The sequence below is a fragment of the Cherax quadricarinatus genome, chromosome 21, assembly GCF_038502225.1.
Source record: "Cherax quadricarinatus isolate ZL_2023a chromosome 21, ASM3850222v1, whole genome shotgun sequence".
NCBI lineage: Eukaryota > Metazoa > Arthropoda > Malacostraca > Decapoda > Parastacidae > Cherax > Cherax quadricarinatus.
The window spans coordinates 8,509-15,260 of NC_091312.1; positions in this window are offsets into that span (position 1 = coordinate 8,509).

The following is a 6,752-nucleotide window of genomic DNA, read 5'->3' on the forward strand; positions in this document are numbered from 1 at the left end:
GGAATGCAGCTTAGAAAGATACATCACAGTTTTCACATGGAAAATTCTGTAGGGATTGGTCTCAAAGCTTCATACAAAAATCAAACCTTTCGAAAACAAGAGGCTTGGTGAACAGTGGAAAGTATTTCCAGTTTAAAGTAACAGCGTTGTCAAGAGTATATACTAAGAGAATTGTAAGTGTATTAAAGGCTATTAGTGTTGTTAGTGACTCCTGGTGTGTTGTTAGTGACTCCTGATGTGTTGTTAGTGACTCCTGGTGTGTTGTTAGTGACTCCTGGTGTGTTGTTAGTGACTCCTGGAGTGTTGTTAGTGACTCCTGGAGTGTTGTTAGTGACTCCTGGTGTGTTGTTAGTGACTCCTGGAGTGTTGTTAGTGACTCCTGGTGTGTTGTTAGTGTCTCCTGGAGTGTTGTTAGTGACTCCTGGTGTGTTGTTAGTGACTCCTGGTGTGTTGTTAGTGACTCCTGGTGTGTTGTTAGTGACTCCTGGAGTGTTGTTAGTCCAAAATTATTACGTGTTTACAGCCAAATTTATGGCATTTACACTCCTAGATGTTTACACTAACATTTACAAGATTTACATCCATATTTTTTTCATTTTTTTCCACCAATATTTAAGTATATTTAAGTATGTTTTGTGGTTGTTTTGAACAGTGATAAATGATTTTTGTGTTTAGAAATATTACTTTTACGTTTACATAAGTATTCAGATTTATTTACAATCTTCAGAAACTTACAGTCATAATAGATCTGTCAATCACGTTTACGTTTCATTTACAGCCACGTTGGGCATGTTTACAGAGTCATGATTTTTAATAATTATTGCATGTAAATGCATATGTATACCTTCTCATTATTCCAGTGTCATGCCTGTGAACGGTTTTGAGGGCTTTTCCACCTTGTTGATGCTCATCAATATTCTAGTCTAGGGAGTACATCAGTCTGTTGCAATATTTTTAAGAAGAAGCTACAACACTTGCAGCAGTAGTCGTCCGAACAGTCATGTTGTGAAGGCTGTAGTCTTGAGGACCGCCGGCATTTGTGATGAATGGTTTGAAAAACCGACAAGTTGAAGATTGAGACACTTATGCAGCATATGGGAATCTTTATTCAGGAAACGTTTCGCCACACAGTGGCTTCATCAGTCCAATACAAAGAGGAAGGCGTAAGGAGAGGAGGAGTATGAGGTAATCAGTCCCTCAGCCTGGAGTCGATGTGTTCAGTCCATCAATCTTGTAGAATGTACAGCATAGGGCCGTAGACGTGGCTTATATACTGTAGTGAGGTGAGGTGAAGCAGGCGGAGGCGGGGTCATAGTGGTACCATCCACTAGTCGAAGTAGGTCTTCGTCCAAAGGTTGAACAAGTGTTGAAGAATTCTTTGTAACAAGATCCCATGATGCTGCAGTGTCTGACAGTTGTGATGAATGGTTTGAAAAACCGACAAGTTGAAGATTGAGACACTTTGCAGCATATGAATAAAGATTCCCATATGTTTGCACACAGTGTCTCATCTTCATACTTGTCGGTTTTTCAAACCATTCATCACAACTGTCAGACACTGCAGCATCATGGGATCTTGTTACAAAGAATTCTTCAACACTTGTTCAACCTTTGGACGAAGACCTACTTCGACTAGTGGATGGTACCACTATGACCCCGCCTCCGCCTGCTTCACCTCACCTCACTACAGTATATAAGCCACGTCTACGGCCCTATGCTGTACATTCTACAAGATTGATGGACTGAACACATCGACTCCAGGCTGAGGGACTGATTACCTCATACTCCTCCTCTCCTTACGCCTTCCTCTTTGTATTGGACTGATGAAGCCACTGTGTGGCGAAACGTTTCCTGAATAAAGATTCCCATATGCTGCATTGGTCGTCATTAACTAGTTAACGGTCCAGTGGTCGTCATTAACTAGTTAATGGTCCAGTGGTCGTCATTAACTAGTTAACGGTCCAGTGGTCGTCATTAACTAGTTAACGGTCCAGTGGTCGTCATTAACTAGTTAATGGTCCAGTGGTCGTCATTAACTAGTTAATGGTCCAGTGGTCGTCATTAACTAGTTAATGGTCCAGTGGTCGTCATTAACTAGTTAATGGTCCAGTGGTCGTCATTAACTAGTTAATGGTCCAGTGGTCGTCATTAACTAGTTAATGGTCCAGTGGTCGTCATTAACTAGTTAATGGTCCAGTGGTCGTCGTTAAGTTTCTCCTATGAGCGGTTTATTTGTGTATTGTTCCAGTGACGGTATTGTGCTTTTTTCTTCTTTCTTATTTATCATTTATATAGATGGTATGGCTGCCCACCTTTACCTGGCTCTATTTGCCTAATTGTATTTACGTAGCAGAGCTGTAGTACTTGGATTTGTTTGTAATTACTTAACAAGAGTTTCTGAAGGTTGATTTCCAGTTCCTGAGACAGCCTCTTCCCTGTCGTGTGTGTTTACCTTTCGGTAGGTAAGACGGTTCTGCCGCTAAACTTTTACCTAAGGTCCAGGCCAACTGTGTACTCACCTAGGTGGTTGCAGGGGTCGAGCCACAGCTCCTGGCCCCGCCTCTTCTCTGGTCGCTACTAGGCCACTCTTCCTGATTCATGAGCTTTGTCATAAATCTTCTTAAAGCTGTGTATGGATCCTGTCTCCACTACATCACTTCCTAGACTGTTCCACTTTCTGACAACTCTGTGACTGAAGAAATACTTCCTAACATCCCTGTGATTCATTTGAGTCTTCAACTTCCAATTGTGACCTCTTGTTGCTGTGTCCCATGTCTGGAACATCCTGTCTCTGTCTACCTTGTTAATTCCTCTCAGTATTTTGTATGTCGTTATCATATCCTCCTATCTCTCCTGCTCTGCAGTGGATTACCTGGTCCTTGACTGTTGTTTTCCTCCTGATGTGGCTATACAACAGCTTCAGGTCAGATTAGGCTATCGCTGGTATGTCATTTTTGTACCGTCGTTGGGCCTCCCCTCTTACCTGTTCATATTCATTTCTGGCTCTTCGACTGCTCTCCTTATTTTCCTGGATCCTTTGCCTTCTACAATTCTTCCATTCTCTATCACACTTGGTTTTAGCCTCTCTACACCTTTGGGTGAACCATGGGCTCATCCTGGCTTTCTCGTTATTTCTGTTACCCTTGTGTACAAACCTCTCCTCAGCTTCCTTGCATGTTGTTGTCACATATTCCATCATCTCATTTACTGATGACCCCTGCCAGTTTTCTGTCCCATTGAACCTCATGCGGGAAACCTCTCATACCTGTGCAATCCCCTCTCTTGTAGTTTAGCTTCACGTGTCCTACCCTTCCTGTTTCCCTCTCCACTTGTAACTCAACTATATACTTGAACCTCAGAACCACCTGATCACTGGCCCTGAGGTGTCTTTCATATGGGATGTCCTCAATATCTGATCTACTCAAGGTGAATACAAGGTCCAGTCTTGCTGGAGCATCCTCTCCTCTCTCTCTGGTAATGTCCCTAACATGCTGATGCATGAGGTTTTCCAGTACCACCTCCATCATCTTAGCCCTCCACGTTTTTGGATCCCTGTGTGCTCCAGGTTTTCCCAGTCAATTTCTTTGTGATTGAAGTCACCCACAACCAGTAGCTTTGCTCTGCCCATAAGGGCATTTCTGGCCACTTCAGCCAGTGTGTCAACCATTGCTCTGTTACTCTCATCATATTCTTGTTCTTCTGTGGTCAGTTATTCATCACTGCAATTACCACCTTGGGACCTCCAGACTGTTTCTGTTATGTAGTCTCTTTCTTCTCCTCTGCCTCCTCTCTCTAGCTCCTCAAAATCCCATTGGTTTTTGATGAGCAGTACCACTCCTCCGCCCCTTCCCCTCTGTTCCTCTTTCCTCAGGATCTGATATCCGGTTCGAAAGATGGCGCCTGTTATCATTCCTGTGAGCTTGGTTTCTGTGAGAGCTATGATGTCTGGTGATTCCTCTTTTATTCTTCATGCCACTCCTCCCACTTATTAGTTATTCCATCAGCATTGGTGTACCATACCTTAAAATTCCTCTCCAACACTGTGTTCTGGGGGTTTGTGGAGGTTGTGGGGAGGGAGGGACATGGCAGGGTGCTGTGGAATTCTACTGCATAGTGTTGGGTGGGGACTGAGTGTGGATTGTGGTTTGTATTGGGATAGTGTGTTTGGCTGTAGGGTTCTGAGAGTGGTTCTCTGTGTGTTTGTGCTTATTGCTTTGCCTGGCTCTGGTTATCATCTGTCGACTTTATCCTTGTCTCTCTTTCTAGCCCCTTTTGTTTTTGTATCCTCTCCCTCAGCTGCTGTCGTTCTGTCCTTGTTCTGTCACAGTCTAGGAACACCCTCAAGTCTGCTGATGATTCCTTCAGCTGTGGTTGCTCTTGCAGGATCCTCTTCTGCACTATTTCTGTCTTGAAAATCAGTCTGACTGGCTGATTTCTTCCCTTCAAGTATCCTCCTAGTCTCTGAAAATTTACTACCTCAGTCATGTCCTCCTCGCCCATGTGCTTATGTTTTCTGTCTCTTGTTTTTCTTTCTGCCATCTTTCATTGTACGTCCTCCCTTTGCTCTCCTGAGACTCAGGAATAAAGACTGACCTCTCTGTCTACTCCTCTCATTGTCTTTCCCTCTGTGTCCCGTTTGTACATAGCCGTTGTCTCCTTTATTGTTTCCTGTAACTCTTTGGGGTCTGGTCGTGCCTCTGCATGGCACCTGTCACCTTCTCTACCTGTGCCCCCCCCTTCACTTACTGCTTTCCCTGCGCCCAACAGCACTTCCCCTTCATTCCTCGGCCTTGCCTGGTGGCCTGATAAGGCCTTAGCACAATTCTTGTTCTCCATCCTTTCCATTGGGCTCCTCGTTTACTAGGGGTGTACCTGCTCCAGATGCCATGTCCCATCTGGGCACTGGTCCTGTAACTCGCTTCAGCATATTTACTTTATCTTCTAAGGCACGTATCTAGGCTTCTGTAACTTCAGCTTGCAACTCCCATCTCTCCTTCTGTTCCTCCATCCTCCTCTCCATTTTTGCAGAAAACTCGCCTAGCTTGCATTCCCACTCTTGTTCCATCCATTTGCATTGCTCTTTCATCCAAGTATGGGCCTGTGTGTGTGTGTGTGTGTGTGTGTGTGTGTGTGTGTGTGTGTGTGTGTGTGTGTGTGTGTGTGTGTGTGTGTGTGTGTGTGTGTGTGTGTGGTCCTCCAGGTTACCACCCACTAAGTATGGTGCCCCGGTGACTGTTCATTCTGCCGTGACGTGGTTTAGCTGTGATGGGTGTGGTCAGCAGTGTGGAGTTTGGTCCATGACCGGACTCCTGGAGTAGAAAGACTCTCCAAGCTCACCAAAGGTACATGAGCCATCCCTGGTACTGCACCAGGGATGGCTCATGTACAATATAGTGCACCAGGGATGGCTCATGTACAGTATAGTGCACCAGGGATGACTCGTGTACAGTATACTGCACCAGGGATGGCTCATGTACAATATAGTGCACCAGGGATGGCTCATGTACAATATAGTGCACCAGGGATGGCTCATGTACAATATAGTGCACCAGGGATGGCTCATGTACAGTATAGTGCACCAGGGATGGCTCATGTACAGTATACTGCACCAGGGATGGCTCATGTACAGTATAGTGCACCAGGGATGGCTCATGTACAGTATACTGCACCAGGGATGGCTCATGTACAATATAGTGCACCAGGGATGGCTCATGTACAGTATAGTGCACCAGGGATGGCTCATGTACAGTATAGTGCACCAGGGATGGCTCATGTACAATATAGTGCACCAGGGATGGCTCATGTACAGTATAGTGCACCAGGGATGACTCGTGTACAGTATACTGCACCAGGGATGACTCGTGTACAGTATACTGCAATGTTTCGCTCTGTACAGCTTTACCAAGTCTTGACATAGTGAAGCTCCACAGAGAAAGAAATGCTGTCAGAATAACAGTTTGTGGACAGTACTGCAATAAAACACTTCAGTTACTGGGAACACTTGAAGTTCCTCAACCTGTACTTCCTAGAACGCAGACGGCAGAGATACATGATTATATACATTTTGAAAATCCTAGAGGGGTTAGTTCCAAACTGGCACTCGAAAATCACTCCCTATGAAAGCAAAAGACTCGACAGACGCTGCGACATGAAAAGCAGGGGTGCCACTAGCACGATAAGAGACAACACAGTGAGTGTGAGATGCCCTAGACTGTTCAACTGCCTCCCAGCATACATAAGGGGGATTACCAATAGACCCCTGGCTGTCTTCAAGAAAGCGCTGAACAGGCACCTAAAGTCAGTACCTGACCAGCCGGTTGCGTGCGGCCAACAGTAACCGCCAGGTTGATCATGCCATGCTCCACCATGAGGCCTGGTCACAGATCGGGCTGCGGGGGCGTTAACCCCTGAAACCCTCTCAAAGCTCTCCAGTACCACATTTGTATCCCCTGGGTGAAGTGGGTCGTGATAGTCGGGTACTGGGGGTCTATGCTAGGTCACTGTGGGTTCGTGATAGTCCGGTCCTGGGGCTTGTATTAGGTCACTGTGGGTCGTGGGGCTTGTGTTACTGAGGTCCAGGTGTTACATTCTCTCAAGTCTGTAACGTGTGGGTGGAGGGTGGGGCGTGTGGGTGGTGGGTGGGACGTGTGGGTGGAGGGTGGGGAGGGGAAGGATGGGAAGGGGCAATATATTTTCCAAAAGCCATTTATATGAAGGGTTAAGTGTGCTTTGTTGCCCCAGTCATTAGCTGA